This window comes from Bufo bufo, chromosome 6 (genome assembly GCF_905171765.1).
Source record: "Bufo bufo chromosome 6, aBufBuf1.1, whole genome shotgun sequence".
NCBI lineage: Eukaryota > Metazoa > Chordata > Amphibia > Anura > Bufonidae > Bufo > Bufo bufo.
In genome coordinates, this window is record NC_053394.1 from 33,554,630 (window position 1) to 33,574,873 (window position 20,244).

At 44.9% G+C, this 20,244-nt stretch overlaps 1 protein-coding gene across 1 annotated transcript in view; it reads left to right on the forward strand.

Moving 5' to 3' along the window:
- The first annotated feature begins 5,224 nt into the window (after positions 1-5,224).
- GOLGA7B (golgin A7 family member B) overlaps positions 5,225-20,244 on the forward strand; it is a 292,087-nt gene continuing 277,067 nt past the window's right edge. The window contains exon 1 of the mRNA XM_040436632.1: positions 5,225-5,287. The gene's annotated coding sequence lies outside the window, so the exon portion shown is untranslated. The remainder of the gene's footprint in view (positions 5,288-20,244) is intronic.

A 20,244-nucleotide genomic window follows, 5' to 3' on the forward strand; every position in this document is an offset into this window, starting at 1 on the left:
AAAGTTCACGAAGTGGACTTCGATCCGAATTTCAGGAAAAATGTGATTCTCCGGGAAGCCGTATTTCCTCATGGTAATGAATCGATTTTCACTGAAATGGCGTAAGAATTTAAAAAAAATCATACTTATCTCATCCATTTGAGCGTGAAGAGGCCGCCGTGACCATCTTGCATGAAGATCCCAAGTAAAATCTTGAGTGTGGTGACCACACCGGCCAACGTGATGACATCATGCACTATGCACTGGATATATCTTTGAGCAAGATGGCCACGGTAGCCTCTTCGTGCTCAAATTAATGAGGTAAGTACAATTTTTTTGTTTAGATGCCGCGATCAGTGATGAACGCAGCATCCGAAGCAGGGCCGGCTCCAGGTTCATGTGGGCCCTTGGGCGATAAATCCCAGTGGGTCCACTTGAGGTATTTTTTGTACATTTACATGTCCCTCTGTGGCTCCCACATGGTATAATGACCACCAGTGGCCCCTATACAGTATAATGACCACTAGTGGCCCTTCACACAGTATAATGACCCCCCAATGCCTCCAAACACAGTATAATGATCCCCAGTGGCCCCACACACAGTATAATGACCCCACAGTGGCCCCCATTCAAATTAATAACCACCAGTTGCCCCCCATTCAGAATAATGACCCCCAGTGCCCCCCACACTGGGGGTTATACTATATGGAGGGGGCACTGGGGGTCATTATACTGTATGGAGGTCACTGGGGGTCATTATATCGAATGGGGGCTCTGGTGGTCATCATACTGAATGAAGGGTCATTGGGGATCATTATACTAAATGGGGGGCACTGGGGGTCATTATACTGTGTAAGGGGCCCTCACAGTATAATGACCCTTCCCCCAGTGGCCCCCTCACATACCTATCATTGCTAGAGCGCAGGGGAGCCGGCAGTCCTGTCATTCACTAACCGCAGCTCCCTGCGCTCCTTCTCTCCTCAGGCCCGCTGCAGCAGTGAGACACACGTCATGATGTCACCGCTGGGTGTCTTTGATGGAAGTGCTCATAGCAGCTAAGTGGGTCCCCTCAGGAGCAGTGGGCCCCGGCATTTGGCCGGGTTTGCCGGGTGCTGACGCCGGCCCTGATCCGAAGGGTTCAATGACGGGAGCCACAATCACCGTTCCCTGTCATTGAACCTGCTATTTACACAGAAATGTGCTTCATCACGAAGCACATTTTTTGTAAAACTCAGAGAAGCAGCCGAATTTAATTTTAGAGAACTTAAAGGGAGAAAGCAGGGACAAACATCCAGCGAGCGATGCAATAGTACAGTGCATGTAACCATGAATGCAGGGATGTAACTATAGTTCATATGGCCCCATAGCAAAATAAAATAGGGCCCCACCACCTAGCGTAAGAAAATTAACACAGCAACATATGTAGCAATAATTAAACATATCTATAATAGCACCACATAGCAGAAACCCCACATTGTAACAAAAAGCCAGCAGATTGTTATTCAACACAAAAAGGTACAAAAATGTTTTTGTGCCTGAACAGACCCCACAACCTCTGGGACCCATAACAAGTGCTATGGCTGCTACGGTTATAGCTGTGCCCATGAATGAAATGTGGGACATGACAGTCACACCTGGCCGCAGGATAAATCTGGTATCGCAGTTTTTCTCAACTAAAGTGAATGAGTCCATGCTGGAATGCCACAATCTGTGAACAGGTTTGACACTGTTTTTGGAATAAAGCAGCCATGTTTTTCTACTGTTGGACGCTCCCTTTAAATCTTTCTAGGCTCAGATTTTAGCCTATTTTTGTAGTTCTTCTGTTGGACATCTTATCAATATTTTTTTTAAGTTATTAAAGGGAACCTGTCACCGGGATTTTGTGTATAGAGCTGAGGACATGGGTTGCTAGATGGTCGCTAGCACATCCGCAATACCCAGTCCCCATAGCTCTGTGTACTTTTATTGTGTAAAAACCCGATTTGATACATATGCAAATTAACCTGAGATGAGTCCTGTCCCTGACTCATCTCACCTACAGGACTCATCTCAGGTTAATTTGCATATGTATCAAATCGTTTTTTTTACACAATAAAAGCACACAGAGCTATGGGGACTGGGTATTGCGGATGTGCTAGCGGCCATCTAGCAACCCATGTCCTCAGCTCTATACACAAAATCCCGGTGACGGGTTCCCTTTAAGGTGAAACCTCTAAATGGGATCTCTAAATATTGTTTGATTAAGGCTACATGCACACGAACATATTTTGTTCCATAAATTTTTTTTTTGCAGATAGGATGTGGACCCATTCATTTCAATGGATCCGCAAAAAATGCGGACAGCACGCCGCGTGCTGTCCGCATCAGTATGTCCGTTCCGAAGCCCCGCAAAAAAAATAGAACATGTCCTATTCTTGTCCGTTTTAGTCATTGTTCCAATGGATCCGCAAAAACGGATGGCACACGGATGTCATCCGTTAGTTTTTTTTTGCGGATCCGCAATTTGCGGACCGCAAAACACATACGGTTGTGTGCATGTAGCCTAACAATAACTAAAAAGAGTCTTTTTTCTGGTAGGAATCAGAGAGGCTGATTGAGTTGAGAAGGTTATTTCTGGTTCCGGCGTCGACCTGCCTCATACCTCATTCCGCTCTATTATTAGTCTGTTAGCTCTGACCACTTGTACTCTGCCTTCACCTACTAGGTCTTCCTTACAACCCCCAGCAGTAGGACCCCAACCGATTAGATGCTTTCCCCCTATCTCATGGATAAGGCTTACGTTTATATCTTAGTACAAAAACGCTTTAGGCTACTTTCACATCTGCGCTTTCTCTTTCCGCCATTGATATCCGGCACATAATCTCAATAGCGGGCGGAAAACGCTACAGTTTTGTCCCCATTCATTGCCAATGGGGACAAAACTAAACTGAATGAAACAGAATGCTCCAGATGCATTCCGTTCCGCTTGGTTGCGTTCCCATCGCGGACAGAATAACGGTGCAAGCAGTGTTTTTCTGTCCAGCATGGAATGACAGATCCGTCGTGACTCACAATGTAAGTCAATGGGGACAGATCCATTTTCTCTGACACAAAAGAAAACGGATTCGCCCCCCATTGACTTACAATGGTTTTGGAGACGGATTCGTCATGGATATTTTAGAGATAATTCAACCATAATTCTACATAAGGGATGCAGACGGTTGTGTTATCATGACGGAATGCGAAAGTCACCTATAATTGCTAAATAAATGTAAAGTTCTACAACTTTCTAATAGACTTTGGGGGAGATTTATCAAACTGGTGTAAAGAAGAACTGGCTTACTTTCCCATAGCGACCAATCAGATTCCACCTTTCATTTTTTGCAGCTCCTTTGCAAAATGAAAGGCGGAAGCTGATTGGCTGCTATGGGAAACTAAGCCAGTTCTACTTTACACCAGTTTGATAAATCTCCCCCTTTGTGCTCCAATTCTTCCCATTCTCAAAATACTCATTTACAGAGACTTTCAGCTGAGAAGTGGATACTTACTTAGTTATTTTACTCACTAAGGCTACTTTCACACTAGCGTTTAAGTTTTCCGGTATTTAGATCCGCCATAGGGGCTCAATGCCGGAACAAAATGCTTCAGTTTTGTCCCCATTCATTGTCAATGGGGACAAAACTGATCTGAACAGAACGATCTGAACGTTCCGTTCCCATACCGGAGAGCGAACCGCAACATTGCAACATAGTTTGCTTTCCGTCCTGGGATGCAGAGCAAGATGGATCCGTCATGACCCCCAATGTAAGTCAATGGGGACGGATCCGTTTTCTTTGCCACAATAGAAAACGGATCCGCCCCCCATTGACTTTCACTGGTGTACATGACGGATCCGGGGCTCACAATCTAAGTCCCCCATCAGTATGTCTTTGGAGGAAACCGGACAGAAACACGGGGAGAACATACAAACTCCAGGCAGATGTTGTCCTTGGTCGGATACAATTATATCCAGCGTAGACAATGCTCTGGGAGCTAAACAGCCTGGATTGCAGACTGATACATTGTTGCAAAGAGAGATTTTTTGCAGCTTCTGATGTAGCATTATGAAATCTGACATTGACTACAATGGGATTCAGCGGGGGATACAAATACTTTCCGGCATAATGTCAGCTTTTGGCCGGACAAAAAAAAAATTGTGCATACAGGTGTAGCTACAGTGTATACTTGTTTACTGAATGTACACCTGAGTGTTGTCATTCACTGACAGCAAACTTGTATCTTGAAAATAGAAATGAATGGAATGGAGATGACTCAGCATTATGGACACTGAATCTGGATTATTTACACAATACTAGAAAATCCCTTTAAAGAGCTTTTCCAGAGCTAAGCTACTGATAACCTGCCCATAGGATAGGTCATCAATAATCAGCATGGTGGGGGTCTGACACTCTGCACCCCTGTGATCAGCCTCAATCTGCAGCTGCGGTTCCAGGAAGCAAACAGCTGGAACACACACAGCGCCACCCAGTGTGTAGTGGCCATTCTCAGGTACTGCGAGTGATGATCCTGAGAGTTGAAAATAACAGCTGATCGTTGGGTGGGCCACATGTCCGACACCCACTGATCTGATATTGATCAGGTCATAAATATCTTACTCTCAGAAAACCCCTTTAAAGATGAAGAACAGAGGTTTACCTCTATGCCCCAGGACGAGGATCCAGATTCTGGTGTTTGACCCAGGTATTGTTGTGTTTCTATACATCAATATTCATGCACAATATCTTTTATAGTCTTCTTGTAAATCTTCAGGACTGTCCGCCCTCAGTCATCCGAAATAACTACAGCATTCACTACCATTGTGTTGGAAAAGTACCGTCGATGATGGTCCTGTCCTGTCTTGGATGTTCAGACCGAATAGTGAAGACATGTTTAGTTTGACCTGTCATACCCAGTGTACCGCCATACAAAAAATACCGTATTTATTGTATATGAATTAGGGAACAGTGTAGAACCATAAATATTTAGTGTTTTCAAGAAACCGAGAAACAACACCATTAAAATGCAGCTTGGCGGAACAACTTGGATGGCCACGCTCGCGGACGACCAAACGCGGCAAATATGTCTATGTCCAGAGAGTCTGCAAAAATATTGTTTCAATATTTGCTCTCAGCCCTTCCAGCTAACGTTGTCATCGATCAGTCAGAGCTGCATTTCTGTCCAACATCAACATACTGTCACCAGCGGGTGCTCCCCGGACTGTTCAGCGCTAACATCTGGATCTAATACTTCTGCCTGGATAACACATACAATATATGACGGCATTTATCAGGTAACAAGTAAAGAAATTGCTCTGAATTCTTAACTCTGTAATGGCGTTAATTTGACTTAACTACTTAATGACTGCTGGCTGCAGACGCACGTCTTATTTTATGACAGCACCCAGACTGGTTGACTGACTGGCACAGTGGCAGCCAAGACATAGAGATATGAGAAGGAAGACTAATATTCAGATCCTGTCTAGACAACTGGCAACAGAGAATGAACATCAAGTTGAATGGACGCCTGTGACACCATAACATTACATGAGAAATACAGGGGATACATTGTAGATTTGTCACTCTTGCATTTCTGTTTGTACATATTTTTATTAACGAGTGATGCAAACTTCTAGGTGTTAAATCGCTTACAGGTTCCTCAAAAATGAGCGATCACAGGGACATCAGTTGTCAAAGCCTATGTAATGCATATGGGGTCCTTCAGAGGGGAGACGTTTTTCTCAGCAGTTCTTCCTTCTGGCCAATAGACGATTTCCTGAGTCCTAAAAGACAAAACATAATAGTTTCCCAACATCCAGCAGCCTGTCGTTCCTCTCTCTAAGCGTTCAACCATTGTGCAAATGTTTAGAAACTTCTTAAAGTGGTTGGCTGGATTTGAAAACACATTTTCAAACAACCTGATATTAGGGTTCCCTCTTTCCAGCCCCTCATCTTGTGCTGTCCCAGCTAATGGCTCTCATTTAGAATTCATATTAATTGTACTTTAGTGTTATATCTTTAAACCATTATACTTAGTGTACTTTGCTGCCATCTAGTGGCCATTGTTATATTTGTTTTTATGAAGTTATCTATGGTTGTAATTTGTTATGTCATTCCTCGTGTAACTCCTCCTCTGTGAGCTCACATCCTGTGTCCTGAAGTCCTTTCCTGGTTGTCAGACAAAGCTGGAGAGAATATTTTCCTTTGATCTCTATTAGTGTTGAGCGAATCGACCTTCGGATTCAAGATCCAAAGTCGGTTAGCTCAAAACTTTGTTTTAATGCTTTACGGAGACCCGTCCCTGTACAGCATTAAAATGTATGGGCTCCGGTGAGTTGAAATGAGTTATCACCGAAGTCTCGCAGGACTTCGGTGAAAAACTTTGGCATCCAATTTTTAAACTTGAAAACCATTTTAAAACAGGAATCTGAAGTTGGCTTTGGTAGTGACTGGTACCTGCCAATGGTTTTCAAGTTTATAAATCAAATCCCGAAGTTTTTCACCGAAGTCCTGCGAGACTTTAGTGAATACGAATTTCACCTCTGCGAAGCCCATACATTTGAATGCTGTATGGGTAAGAATCTCCGTGCAGCATTCAAACGAAGTTTTGAGCGAATCAACTTCAGATCTATGATGCAAAGCTCGATTTGCTCAACACTAACCTTTATCATAATTTCTAAAGGTACATTGAATAAATTATAGATTATAGCGAATTCATTATCATTCATTGCTTGCCACTCACACTAATCACAGACTTCTCTCACGTACATCAGTGCTAGAATACATTTATTGTCTAAAGCTTAGCGTGGCCACAAAAAAGTCCCCCCCCCCTTCCCTCTGGAGGACCCAAATCATCTGCGTTCTACATTGATGGCCCCTTATCTTTAATGGAAAATATGCAATGCTTCCTTTCACCTGTGGAGGAGCTGCAGAGAGGTTGAACATTTGCTATCATGCTCCCCCAGAGATTACAGGTGAATGCTTTGGGGCACCCCTTGGTGACTTCATTATAGTGGATGCGTATAACAAAAAATAGATGGTTCGAAGAGGAAAATAGAAATGTTTATAAAGCAATAGCTATAGACAAAGGAAAAGGAGACAGAGGGGAAGGAGTAAAGAGGATCGTACAAATTCTCTTTGTGTGTGAGAGTTCATGCTGTGAGAGGGGGGAGGGAGCAGCAAGGTTGACATCTGATTGGTCATAGCACACATAAAAGATCTCCACCTCCCCACCAGGAAGAGCCCACCCACTCGGCACAGTGATAGAGTGAAAATGTACAAAACTGATGCAAAGGGTACAAGTTGCAAAAAAGTCACAATTTTTGAAAATTCTTTATTTGTGGCTTGTTTCGTTATGAATCTTTCACACTTATTACCCAAAATTAATTCCATTAGATGTGTTCACATTTAATATTCTATTGCTTGTGCTGTAATTTTAGATTTTCCCCTACAAGTCATAACATCTGAACTCGAGAGGAGCCGTGGGAACACTAAACCTTGAGTTTACCGAGAATTGCCTATGAAGCCGCTTAACCTTCTCACCTATTTATGAAAACCCACAGAGAATACGCTATCAGCTGAGATTTTAGCTGGTGGTGAGGAACCTAAGAACATGATGTCATCTTTTGAATGGAAATGTATGGTGAATAAACTTCGGACTATAGGATATGCTATTCCCATAGAGTCCACCCAGAGTTAATTTGTGTTAGTTTAGGCTGGTTTTGATCATGGTTGTTGATGAGTTCCTTCACCCTGGACTCCGTCTTCAGCTCCAGTCTTGCAAATATCTCTTGATCTTTCTCCACGGCTCACATTCACCGGCTCAATCAATATGTTATTTCTAGTATTAATTGGGCATTCACCATGAGATTGAGATGCAACTTGGCCGAGGTTTCCCTTCTTGAATGCATTCACTCAGAAGATGGCTCTGGAAGAGATTACGCTGAGCGGACAGGCGTCTGATACATACATCTGCCTTTATTCTGTAAGAGTAATTACGAGGCTGCAGATCCTTTGGTCAGTGAAACATCTTAATCAGGAAAGTAAATGTAAATGTAAACTTCAAATCTCTGAGTTATTGTTGGCTGGCGATGCTATATGCAGGCTGGATATCGTCTATCTTCAAGAAGACAGAGTGGAGGAACGATTTAAAAGGGCCAGTCACTTGATAAATGCTCTGATTGGGGGAGGCAGTTCTTAGGGAGGGTTATGTTCACATACCTATGAGCCGGAACTGGTGCTGGATATAGGAGTCTCCAGACCAGGGCTGGGACAAGGTCCACCACCAACAGAGGCTGAGCTGCCCAAGTGCGCCCCCCCCCCCCCCCCCAACGGGGCGTTCTTTGTAATTTTACCCCATCCAGAATCCCATCAGACCTCAGATCAGACGGAAAAGTATATTATCTATAACGTTACATTACCCTACTTTGTGAGATTTCCCTACCTCCAGACTTCCGGTCGCACTGCTAATGACGTGAGGAGGCGTTCCTGAGTTTTTAACGATTTGCGCATGCGCAAATGGACAGTTTATGGAAAATCTCAGCGGAGTTCAGCTTCACACCGGGACTCTGCGCATGCGCCGGCCGGAGTTGCGCACTGGGCCGTAATATTTCCCTACTGAGGCTCTCCGGCGCATGCGCAGTGTTCCGGTGTGCAGCTGAACTCCGCTGAGATTTTCTATAAACTGTCCGTTTGCGCATGCGCAGATCGTCAAAACTCAGGAACGCCTCCTCACGTCATTAGCAGTGCGACCAGAAGTTAGGAGGTAGTAGGTAGGGAAATCTCACGAAGTAGGGTAATGTAACTCTGTAACGTTACATTGCAGGCGCGGCAGCAGCAGCGACGTGGTCAGTGGTCCGCCTGCCGCCCAGACTGGCCTGCGCCCTGAGGCTGGAGCCTCCCCAGCCTCTGTGTCGGCCCGGCCCTGCTCCAGACCCTCCAGTAATGATTCAACTTACATGTTTTACAAGTCTCCCAAGGGATGCTGGGGTTGCTGACATGTACCGTAGCAGTTGAATCCTGTTCACACCTACATCCAGGTTTGCGTAGCACTGGATCCGGTGCAGAATGGACACCAGCCCAATGCCCAATGGATCCAACGACATAAAGGGGTTTGTCTGGAAAGTGACAGAAAGGGTTAAAAAAAAAAAATAAGCATTACTCATGGCACTGCTGCCATTCCACTGCATTCCGTCGCTTATCAAGTTCCTGATGGTCTTCACTTCTTGGTCGCGGCTGGACATGTTGGAAATGGCAGGAAATGGCCATTCAGTCAGTTAGTTATTGGCTGAGGTGGGTCACCTTGGTGGTCAGTGCAATGTTACTTTAACAGTCTAAAACAAAGAAATATTTGATGGAGCCTCAGATCTGAACATAGGATCCGTTCAAGGACCTCAGGTATTCAGGAATTCCTGTGGAGCATCTTTAATGGCTAATGGATGATGGTCTGGACACCTTAGGCGGATGTTTTGAGAAGGAGAATAGTTAAAAATGACCTTTTCTTGTAAAACATTTTATTTGAGAGCTTCCTTATACATTATCTGTTCTCAATTTAAAAAAGCAAACTGCAGCGCTCACCTGTGTTTCCTCTTTTTCTCCTGGGAAGCACGGAGACGGCCCGGACACCGCCGTGCAAACACTTTGAACAAATTGAAAAATCCAGCTTCCTCATAAAAGGCGAAATTTATTTACTGGCGGTAAAAAATCCAGACATTCAACACATGCACAGTCTACGCGTTTCGGACCCTCACATAATGGTCCTTCATCATGACGTACACAGAAAAAAATTAGCTCCCGTCTTTTATGGGCATGGGGTGAGCAAGAAGCAATTAAATTATTCCCATCACCTGCTCATCAAAAAGAGGGAAAAGGACTTAGCAATTTTTGTATAAGGGAGGATATTCCCCGGGACATACAACATGTCGATAATGAAATATCATCCAGCAGTATGGTAGTTACGTCCATTAATGCCATGCAGCAAGAAAATATTTTGTATTTGGAATCAATAGGGTCCACATTGGAATTCATGGATCTCTTCTCTCCAGGAGACGTATCAGGAGCTGGAGGACAATAGACAACAGAATACCTCGAGATCTTTTAAAACCTCAAATAGGGATTTTTATCCCATTCAGTCGAGGTCCCCGACTCTTGATCGTTTCCAAGATTTAGTGGAGAAGGATCTGTGCTTGCTGCATGATAATATAAAGCATATAAAGTATATGTAGAAAAAGGAATATAATGCTCTCAGGGTCTTTATGGACACACATGATGTAGTTATCAAAGAAGCAGATAAAGGGGGAGCGGTGTGTTTTTTGGACAGTAATGTATACAAAACGCAGGTTTTGAATATGCCGGGTAATGATACAATATATTCATCATTAAAGGAGAATCCTCTCCCCCTCAAAAACTTAAGAGGATCCTACAAGAGGGTCTGGATTTGGGTATTTTTAGTCAGAGGGAAACTGAATAAATTTTTGTGGAACACCCTATAATTTCTATTTTCCAAACGCTACCCAAGGTACATAAAGGAGGGTTTCCACCCCCTATGAGACCGATTGTCGCAGGCATCGGCTCATTTTCTGAAAGGTTATCGGAATGGGTGGATTCCCTCCTTCAGCCATTGGTTTCCCTCGTGCTGGGTTATATAAAGGACACATGCACGGTTTTACAATGTGTTGAACATTTTAGATGTTATATGTAGATAATATGTGGATAACTGCTGATGTAGTGTCATTATACACTAACATTCCCCACCACCTAGCAATTGAGGCTGTCGGATGGTATTTGGCGACCTATAGTAACTATGCAATAGTTCTCCAAGATTTTCTATCCATAGCAATTGATTTTTTGCGTAGACATAATTTTTTTATGTTTAATGGAGACTTTTTTGCCAAAATTGGCAAATTCTCCCCATCGATGGCGAATATATTCATGGCGTGGTGGGAAAATAATTTTTATTTATTTTCAGAAACAAATCCATTTTTTCAGCATATTAAATGGTATGGTCGTTATATCGACGACATGTTGATAGTGTGGCAGGGGAAGACAGCTGACATAGCAGCTTTTGAAGAATATTTAAATCAGCACGTAACTTCCATTAAATTTAGCTTACAACGGGATTCAAGATCAATTGTGTTTTTGGATTTATGTTTGCAAGTTGATGACACTTTTTAACTAAGTTATTGACATGTACATTTAGAAAGGAGGCGGCAGGCAACATCACTCTTCTGGCCACTTCGTGTCATCCAGTACATGTTATTAAAAATATACCAAAGGGGGAAATGATCAGGGCAAGAGGTCATTGTTCAAATAAGTCAATTTTTATGCAGGAAGCTGAAAAAATAACATCTAGATTACAGGTAAGACAATATGCAGTGGAGAATATAGAGAGAGATAAACAGTGGGCACTGACACGGGATAGGAAGGATTTAATAGGAAAAATAAGAAAGAAATAAAAAAGTAAGAAAAAGGGAAAACCTATTACCTTTGTTACGGGATAGAGTGAAGAATATGCAGAGGTTTGTAAAATCATCCGACGGTATTTACCAATATTGAATTATGATAAAGAATGGAGCGACATAGTCTCGGCAGGAGTGAAATGTGTTACGAGAAAAGCCCCCACTATAGGTCAAAAGATCAGTCCGAGCCTATTTTACGATCATACTGTAAAACAACCTACTTGGCTTACATATAAGGGTAATTATAAATGTGGAAGCAAAAGATGCATATGCTGTAGTCACATGACTGTCAGCCAGACCGTTACTTCTACGGCGAATGGCGGCAGTCATGTGATTCAACATTATATAAACTGCAATACAGACTTTGCGATATATGTCATTACATGCAGGGAATGTCATTTGCAGCATGTGGGTTGTACGACAAAGCAGATCAAGGTCAGAATTAGGAGACACCTATCTGACATCCCCCACTTTAATACACGCAATGTCTCAGCGCCAAGCAGGGCTGCACGATATGGGAATTTTGTGCGATTGCGATTAGGGCCCTAAAAATTGCGATAACGATATGCGATGCAATATTTTAAGGGAATTGTGCTAGAGGTCTATTTGCTTGGATTTTCCCATATGAGCCGCTGACGCGGCTGGGTATGACATAAGTTATGGGGGATCTGTGGATGATGTACTGTTATGGGGGATCTGTGGATGGCACTGTTGTGGGGGATCTGTGGATGACGCTGTTATGTGGGGGATCTGTGGATGGCACTGTTATGTGGGAGATCTGTGGATGACGCTCTTATGGGGGATCTGTGGAGGACACTGTTATGGGGGATCTGTGGAGGACACTGTTATGGGGGATCTGTGGAGGACACTGTTATGGGGGATCTGTGGAGGACACTGTTATGGGGGATCTGTGGAGGACACTGTTATGGGGGATCTGTGGAGGACACTTATGGGGGACCTGTGGATGACGCTGTTATGGGGTGGATCTGTGGATGACGCTGTTATGGGGGATCTGTGGAGGACACTGTTATGGGGATCTGTGGAGGACACTGTTATGGGGGATCTGTGGAGGACACTGTTATGGGGGATCTGTGGAGGACACTTATGGGGGACCTGTGGATGACGCTGTTATGGGGTGGATCTGTGGATGACGCTGTTATAGGGGATGTGTGCTATGACACATAGGGCCATGAGGGGGGCCAGCATAAGACACACATATAGCATCTTATGCTGGCCCCCCTCATGGCCCTATGTGTCCCCTCATGTGTCCCAAACTGCGCACATAACTGGCTTTGTGTGTAAAGTATTTTACTACTGTCTGAAACAAGCTTTCTCCTATTGATAACTTGGCCGCCTCTGTACTCACTTTCACTATGAATGCACTACAGCGAGCTGGCCGGCCGGCGCGTGACTGACGTCACTTAGTAACGCTCCTGCTCCTGAATTGAGTGGGAGGAGCGTTACTAAGTGACGTCAGTCACGCGCCGGCCTGCCAGCTCGCTGCCGCTCGCTGCAGTGCATTCATAGTCAAAGTGAGTACAGAGGCGGCCATGTTATCAATAGGAGAGAGCTTGTTTCAGACAGTAGTAAAATACTTTACACACAAAGCCAGTTATGTGCGCAGGGCCCCTTCATATATAATCGCAGCATTTTCAGGTCGGCCAAATCGCCATATCGCATTTGGCGATTATCGCGATTCGATTATTTTTTCAATATATCGTGCAGCCCTAGCGGCAAGTTTACATTTTACCACTATTCACAAAGGCAAAACGGCAGGGGTTGAAAGAGTTTCTTCCTTCCCCTATTAGAGGCGGTGATCATAGACAGAAGTTATAAAGCAGAGAAGCTTTTTGGATGTTTAAATTGGGAAGTTGTGTACCGAATGGTCTGAATACAAAACATGACTTAGTTCTCCAATACGAATGACATGTTTTTAGTGAGTTGGATTTTTGGATCCCTGGATTTGTCTGTCTTTTCAGGTGTGTAGAGCTTTCCCCTCTTTTTGATGAGCAGGTGATGGGAATAATTTAATTGCTTCTTGCTCACCCCATGCCCATAAAAGACAGGAGCTCATTTTTATCTGTGTATGTCATGATGAAGGACCATTATGTGAGGGTCCGAAACGCGTAGACTGTACGTGTATTGAATGTCTGGATTTTTTTTACCGCAAGTAAATACATTTCACCTTTTATGGGAAGCTGGATTTTTCAATTTGTTCAAATTATCTGTTCTCAGGAATGCTGGGTGACAGCCAATAAGCAGGGTCATAGTCATGTTTTCCTTCACCAAGGGCAAAGGTTACCCTAGCCATGTAACCAAATACCCTGGCCAAATCAAATTACCTTGTCGACGTCCCCTCTGACACCCAGCTGAGGTAGCGATAAGTTAGGGCAGGCAGTGATCCTAAGGCAGAGTCAAGAAACATATCCAGCAAAAAATACTGACCAGGAAGTTAGGAACCAAGGAAGTGACCAGGCACCCAGGAAGTGACCAGGCACCCAGGAAGTGACCAGGCACCTAAGAACCATGTTGCTCAGGTTAGGCAAAAGCTACTTGGCAACCATAGTACATCACGCAACCAAAGATAAAAGTTTTAGGGAGCTACTTTGCAATATAGAATGTGGTTGAGTTGACCTGTAATTAGTCAGAGATGTAAACCTGCGGTTTTACCATGTAGCCATAGCCTAAGATAGTAGTTCTGTGCAGGTTTATACTATCCAAGCTGATCAGACACAGGCTGTGCACTGACAAGTTGGCATGAAGGGTTTTCAGGAAACCAGCGAGATGTGGCAACCTTAATTAATGATATCTTACCTATTTTATCTTACCATCTTGAAGTTGCGTGGATCAGCCGTTCTGGAACCTGGTTACGTGCAGCTCCTACATCCACTGAAGACAAAATCTTTGCTAGGTTTCTGGTCTGGTCCATGCACGAGGACATCACTTCTGCAGCCAAGGAAGTGAAAGGGGCTGTGGATGGGGCCAGAACTATTTGTCTTCTTGGTGCATGCATAAACTCCAGTATGCACCTGATCTGCGCATGCGCCAGGGAGATGAATAGTTCTGGCCCCTGGCCACAGAAACTCGAGATCCTGGAATATAGAGGTAATATCCCAGTCCATAGACCACACCACAAACCTGGTAAAGGATGGATGTAGGATTTTGCGAAAAGAAGCGTCACATGACTAGATTTCAGAGCAACCGATCCACACAACTTCAAGATATATATTAGAAACTTTCATCTGCCAGTAAGATATGATTAATTAAAGGGGTTTTAAATTATTATTTTTTTACTGATGACCTATCCTCTGGATAGGTCATCAGTATCTGATCGATAGTTGTCTGACACCTGGGATCCTCGCTGATCAGTTGTTTGAGAAGACACTTGCAGTAGCACCTCTGCCTTCTCTCAGCTCACCATTGTATAGCGGCTGTGCTTGGTATCGCCATTCACTTCAATGGGGCTGAGCTGTGCCTAGGCCATGTGTCAGATGAACGTGACATCACACAAGGCTAGAGAAGGCCACAACTGTACTGCAAGCATCGATGCCTTCTGATAACAGCTGATTGTCAGGCGTCCTGAGTGTTGAACCCCCACCAGTGAGATACTGATGACCTATCAGTAAAAAAACTCTCGGAAACCCCTTTTAAGCTGGGTCCCTGAAAACCCTTTAAGATGTAGCAGACGTCATGAGCTTCTATGGAGAATGGAGAAGTCAGTGGCACTGGTTTCAAGACAAGGCGAAGGACATCAGTTGCACAGTCAGGATACCGTTGGGAAACCTGCATACATTCATATCTTTAGCCAATCCTGTACAAATATATAGGTTTCTCCGATGTTTATCAGTACGGACAGTTTAAAGGGAACCTGTCATTAACGTTATGCTGACCTCACCAAGGGCAGCTTAAATTAGTGACAGAAATGCTGATGTCAGCGGTGTGTCACTCATCAGCTAAAAGTGAGTGGTTGTTGAGAACCAGCATCATAATCATTGCAGCCCAGGCCTAGAGTAGAGTCAACTCTACCTGAGAAGAGTCCTGGTTATTATAATCTCCTGCTCTCTCACCCATCTGCTGATGATTGGCAGTTCTCTCCTAGGGAGAAAGGGAGAAAACTAGGTAGAAGCCGGTCAGTCATCAGCAGGTGGGCGGGGAGAATTTATGAATAACCAGGACTCTTCTCAGGTGGCCGTGACTCTTTTCCAGGCCTAACCTACAATGATTGTGATGTTGGTTCTCGGCAACCACTTACTTTTAACTTATAAATGACAGACCGCTGAAATCAACTCACCTGTCTCTTCTTTATTCTGCTGTTAGTATGGGCAGCAAAGAGTTGATGACAGGTTCCCTTTAAGAGTAATATTTCATGCTGTGTAAAATTAGTTCTGCAAAATGCAATGTTGAGAGGTCTGGAAATTTTGCAACCCCAAGTCCGACAGATAAAGAGCGTAGTGAATTCTGACACAAGCGCCTGGTGACCCTTGAGTCCATAGCTGTTACATGACACTGCTCGCGAGCGCCAGCTCGATAACTTTATCTTCAAGTATTCCTTTGTTCATCCCTCCTGGCATTCAGACACAATCTGTCATTTTTCATCCAACAATTAAAATATAATTATCACGAAAATATGTTGGCACGGCCGTATTTGAGCAGAAACCGCTCTTTATCAAGCCGGGATTTTGTGTTGTCAGGAATTTTCAATGAAATTGTTTGGAAGTGAAAAGATTTTAGGTTCTCTCTTGAAAATCCTCCAAATTAAAAATCATGTCCGATCGTGTTATGTGCGTCTGCCGGGATATCAGAGGTTGCTCTTTTGTGTTTTAAATTCCTTCCTCATATTATACACATTCTAGAGGAGGGATGTATCCTAGACATAGAAGAAGGTGGGGCTGAGGGAGCATGTCAATGATGGGTAGTGTTGAGCTTCCAATTGACTTCGATCCGAATTCCAGGAAAAATTTGATTTGCCGCGAAGACGAATTTCCTTGCGCTTTGTGGTAGCTAATCTATTTTTCCTGAAATGGTGGTAAAAAAAAACACAACATACTAACCTCATACATTTGTGAGCGAAGAGTCCGTCACAGCCATCTTGATTGCAGAAACCGTGCGAAATATTGCGCAGGGCGATGTGTGATGTCGTCGGCGATTGGGTGACGCCATCAGTTTTGATGTCAGCGTGATCCCTCCTGATGTCAGCGTGATTACGTCACGTCTTCAATCAAGATGGAAGCAACGGCGTCTCCGCAATCAAATGGATAAGGTGAGTATGTACTTTTTTTTTAAAAACTGGATTAACCCCTAAAAGACATTAATTTTAATCTGAGATGAACACGGCACTAGGAAGAGGCACTCCGATACAACCTGTATATCACATAAAGGAGGGCCTCATTCACATTGTGGTACAATAGTACAGGTAGTGGGACTCCTACACTCATAAAGCCTATGCACTAAGTGAAAGGGCTTCCAAAAAGTACAAGGAACCGGCACTCCAATACACCCTTTATTACACATAAAGGAGGGCATCATACACACCCTTGAAAAATTATAAATTGATGGCCTGCTGGTGACCCTCTAAAACATAAGGAGCGAGGGCAGACTAATAAGCATGTTGATATGATGGAGGAGGAGGAGGAGGAGAAAAGGAAGATTGAACCATGTACTCTATTTTCTGGTGGAAGGGGTGTATGGGAATACAGTGTATTCAATACACCATAAAAGCCACATTTAAAATGCCTTTATGTTCAGATGCTTTCCTCTGGTGGAGTAGAGAAGTCAGGGGCAATCCAGGCCTTGTTCATTTTGATACGAAATCAACCTGTCAGCATTTTCAGTTGACAGGCGGATGCGCTAATCAGTTATTATTCCCCCAGCAGCACTAAATAGCCGCTCTGACAAAATGCTGGCGGCAGGGTAGACCAGCACCTCCAAGGCGTGGAGGACCAGTAGTTGTAAGGCACAGAGGGATCATTGAGGACGTTGACACTGTCTGCTACGTTCTCCTTCACCATCTTCCAAAATTTTTCCCTCCTTGTGACACTGGGCCGCGCATCAAGGTGAGGGTGCTGGCGGGGTGTCATGAAACTGTCCCAGGCCTTGGAGAGTGTTGCCCTGCCTCTGTTGGAACTGCTGTCTGTTTCCCTCGTTTCCCCTCCTTGGTTGCCCAAGGAACTACGTACTCTGCCGGCAGCATTGTCAGCTGGAAATTTTTGGAGCAATTTTTCCACAAGGACCTTCTGGTATTGCACCATTTTGCTAGTCCTCTCCACCACAGGAATGAGAGAAGAGATGTTCTTTTTGTAGCGGGGGTCGAGAAGGGTGAACAACCAGTTATCAGTGTTGGCCAAAATGCGTATAATGGGAGGGTCACGGGAAAGGCAGCATAACATAAAGTCAGCCAAGTGTGCCAGAGTCCCAACAGACAAGACTTTGCTGTCCTCATCAGGAGGATGACTCTCAATCTCCTCATCCTCTTTCTCCTCTTTGGCCCATCCAACCTGAACAGATGGCATAAACCTGCTATGGGTACTACCCTCTGTAGGTGAGGCAACCGTCTCCTTCTCCCCCTCCTCCTCATCATCATCCAATTTGCGCTAGGAAGACGAACTGAGTGTGGTCTGGCTATCACCCTGTGTACTGTCTTCCCCCATTTCCACCTCTTCCACATGCAAAGCATCATCCTTAATTGTGAGCAGCGAGCATTTCAGTAGACACAGAAGTGGGATGGTTACACTGAAAATAGCGGCATCGCCGCTCACCATCTGTGTTGATTCCTCAAAGTTGCGTAAAACCTCACAGAGGTCAGACATCCATGCCCACTCGTCGCTTGTGAAGAGCGGAAGCTGACTGGAAAGGTGACGACCATGTTGCAGCTGGTATTCCACTACTGCCCTCTGCTGCTCACAAAGCCTGGCCAACATGTGGAACGTCGAGTTCCAGTGCGTGCTCACATCGCACAACAGTCGGTGAGCTGGCAATTGCAAGCGCTGCTGCAGCGTTGCCAGACCGGCGGAAGCTGTAGATGACTTTTGGAAATGGGCACACACGCGGTACACCTTCACCAGTAGCTCAGGCAAATTGGGGTAGGTTTTGAGAAACCGCTGAACCACTAAATTGAACACGTGGGCTAGGCATAGTATGTATGTGAGCTTGCCGAGCTACAAAGCCGCCACTAAGTTACGGCCATTATCAGACACAACCATGCCTGGTTCTAGGTTGAGTGGCGAGAGCCACAGCTCAGTCTGGTGCCTTATACCCTTCCACAGCTCTGCGGCGGTGTGCTGTTTATCACCTAAGCAGATCCGTTTCAGCACGGCTTCTTGAAGCTTCCCCACTGCAGTGCTACACTGCTTCCAGCTACCGACTGATGGCTGACTGGTGCTGCAAGATGAGAATTCAGAGGTGGAAGTGGAGGGGGAGGTGGAGGAGGAGAAGAGGGGGTGGGGGGGTTGCAGCCACTAATGTTGGTGGTGGCGGAAATCCTGATGGAAGTAGGGCCCGCAATCCTTTGCGTTGGTAGCACCTGTGCCATACCAGGGTACAACTCGCTCCCGGCCTCCACAACGTTCACCCAGTGTGCCTTCAGGGAAATGTAGCGTCCCTGGCCAAAAGCACTTGTCCATGTGTCAGTCATTAAGTGGACCTCCCAATAACTGCGTTGGTCAGGGCACGGGTGATGTTACGGGACACATGCTGGTGTAAGGCAGGGACGGCACACCGGGAAAAATGGTGGCGGCTGGGGACTGAGTAACGAGGGACGGCCGCCGACATCAGGCAGCGGAAAGCATCAGTGTCCACAAGCCTAAATGGCAACATTTCCAGGGTCAGCAGTTTGGAAAGGTGCGCATTTAATGCTATGGCCTGTGGGTGGGTGGCTGGGTCAGTGATTTCATCGTCCAGCACCTCCTCTTCCACTTCCTCACTCTGGTCATCCTCCTGATTTGTTGACCTAACAAGAACCTCTCTTATTGACAACTGTGTCTCATCCTCATCATCAATCTCTTGAGACACTAATTGCCGTTCACTTATTGGCAACTGTGTCTCATCATCATCATCCACCTTGTGATACACTAATTGCAATTTCCCTTCGTCATCTTCTTCAGTGGACAAGATCTCCTCATGTCCCTTTTCAAGCCGGCTTGGCAAGAGGTCTAAATCAAGGAATGGCAATGAAAGAGCTCCTCGGAATATCCTAGTATGGGATCACTTGTTTGCCAAGACTCTCCATGGTGGGACAGCATATAATGGCAATAAGGAGAGAAAGGCGCTCATAGGGTAGTACGCCAAGTGAATGTGAAAGCCACAATTAGTGAAAAATGGTTTGTTCCCATTTTAGGGTTGCGCCAAATTGGGTGCAACCACAATGAAGGCAAGATAGAAGTAGTCAACGGTTGGTGCAGCCTGAACTTGTCTAATCGCCTAGGGCGGGATCCACACCGCCGATCGGGTAAACAGTAGGAGTAAGATGATGCCGGACCATAAGGCCGAGCGTGTGGACAACAGAGGGTGCACTTAGACAACCGGTTGATAAAGCAATGTTGAATTTATTGCATGACGACGCGTTTCGGGGTACAACTGTCCCCTTTATCAAGTCTGGATTGAAGTCAGCTGGAGGGCAGACACGGCCGCTGGCTGTCTGGCACGTGGAGGATGCTGACTGTGTGACTCCCAATCTGTGTGAAATTTGTGCAGGATCTTCTGTGTATCCTATAAGATGTTGCTTCGCACTGCTCTTCCCTTGCCTCCTGGTAGTAAGAGCTGACAGGGAGAAACCTATCACAAGCAGGAGGTAGGGGAGA